The following is a 2,300-nucleotide window of genomic DNA, read 5'->3' as shown; positions in this document are numbered from 1 at the left end:
TTGAACGAAATGAAAGTTCAACAAAATGAAGGCGGAATAAAATGAAAGTGGAACGGAATGAAAGCTGGATAAAATGACGGTCGAATAAAACGGAAGCTGAATCGAATGAAAGTTCAACAAAGTGAAAGTTGAATAAAATGATGGCTGAATAAAATGAAGGTTGAATAAAATAAAAGTTGACTAAAATAAGAGTTGAATAAAATAAGAGTTGAATAAAATAAGAGTTGAATAAAATGAAGGTTGAATAAAATGAAATTTGAATAAAATGATGGCTGAACCAGGTGCTGCAAAGGGCTCTGGAAATTATGGGGTGGCTGCACCCCAAAGCCCCTTTCGGGGAGCGCTGCAATCGCGGTCACACCCCGGCTCCCTCGGCTGGAACCCGGCATGAGAAATGATGGATGCGATCGCTAAAACAACAGGGATGTTGATAGCAACCCCAGGGGTGTGTTAGGAAGCTGCCTGGATTGCCGGGCTCGGCTCTGGCTGCCTCCAGCAGCCCCGCGGTGTCGCAATTCGGGCGAGCTCCCGGCGGAGCTGGCTCGCCCATGAGTCACCCTGACCCACTGGCCCCGCGCTGGCCCGGCCGGGGGAGGGCTGGGCTGGGATTTGTCCGGCTCAGGATGCAGCCAGGACCCTTCTGGAGCATCCTCCAGCCCCTCGGTGATGCTGCTGTGCTGGGCTGGGGAGCGGAAGAGGAGGAGGATGGGATGAGGAAGGCTCTGGCACGAAGGACAGAGTGACGGGGGCGCTTCTCGCCCCTCGCTGTGACACGGTGGCACCGCTCAAATGTCACCCATTTCCCCAGAGCACACTTTTCCTGGGTTTTGTCACCAACCAGGACCTTCCCAGCAGCCCCACCAGGATCTCCCTCTATTCACCCCGTGGATCTGCGCCCCCTCAATACCCCAATCACCCAAAAAAACCTCCAAGAACCCCCGGGAAAGGTGAACGACGAGAGGTTTTCACAAAACCCCTGAGATTCCACCACGATCTCCCTCCACCCACCCCGTGGATCTGCGCCTCCTCGATTCCCCAATCACCCCGAAAAAAACCTCCAAGAACCCCCAGGAAAGGTGAACGGCGAGAGGTTTCCACAAAGCCCCTGAGATTCCACCACGAAGAACGAGCTCGAACTGGCCAGAAAAAAAAAATAAAAATAAAAATAAAGGGCTGGGCAGGGCTGGAAAGGTCCTTTCCAGTGGAAAAGCGTGGAAAACTCGCTCGCCCTGCGTGCGTGCAGCTTTAAGATGAGCTTGCTTTTCCAGCAGCAGATTTCCGGAGGATTCTTGGAGAAACACCAAATTTTGCCTAATTCAGTCGCTTAAAGGCCCGTAGTCTGAATTTTGTGAGAGCGGAGCCCGCGATGGAGCCTCCCCTCGGGGACGCTGCGGTGTCACCCTTGGGGACCGGGATGGTTTCCGTCGGTCACCGGGAGCAGCCACGGGGCACGGGAGGCTCAGCTCCTCACCCCGGAATCGCTCCGTGAGGCACGGCCAGGAGGGAATCGAGGGATGGTTTGGGTGGGAAGGGATTTAAACCCACCCAGTGCCACCCCAGAGTCACCTCCCGCTGTCCCAGAGTGCTCCAACCCGGCCTTGGGATCCAGGGACTCCTCTAGGAATTCCATCCCAGCCGCTCCCCACCCTCCTAGAGAGGAATTCTTTCCCAAAATCCCATCTAAAATCCCATTTCTGGCAGTGTGACCCCATTCCCTGTGTCCTGTCCCTCCATCCCTTGTCCCCAGTCTCTCTCCAGCTCTCTTGGAGTCCCTTCAGGCCCCAAAAGGGGCTCTGAGCTCTCCCTGGAGCATTTTCCTCTCCAGGTGAGCACTCCCAGTTCTCCCAGCTCAGCTCCAGAGTGGTTCCAGCCCTCGGAGCATCTCTTAGTTCTCCTCTGGACTGGCTCCAGCAGCTCCACACCCCTGTGATATTGGGGACCCCGAGCTGAAGGTGGGGTGTCACCAGAGCGGGTCAGAGCGGGTCAATCCCCTCCCTGACCATTCTCCAGGTGATTTTTGGGGTGTTTCACCCAACCACGACCACCAACAGACCCCAACGGCGGCATTTGGGGTGGGACCCTGAGCCCGTTCCATCCCCCAGAGCCCCCACAAAGACACCCAAACCCCACCCGGGGCTTCGGGGACGCTCGCACACGCCGCAGGATCCTCCCCCCGGTAAATTCCTCCTCCCTGGGGTGTCTGATCCCGGTCCCGGGCACCTTCCCGGGCGCGGGGGCGGATCAAAGCCCGCGCGTGCCAGCCCTGCCGCCGCTCTGGGCCAATTTGGCTATTTCGGCTT

This window comes from Malurus melanocephalus, unplaced genomic scaffold (genome assembly GCF_030028575.1).
Source record: "Malurus melanocephalus ecotype Western Australia unplaced genomic scaffold, MMel_1.1 scaffold_722, whole genome shotgun sequence".
In the NCBI taxonomy this organism is placed as follows: Eukaryota; Metazoa; Chordata; class Aves; order Passeriformes; family Maluridae; genus Malurus; species Malurus melanocephalus.
The sequence above is the reverse complement of the archived record's forward strand: the minus strand, read 5'-3'. Positions refer to the sequence as shown.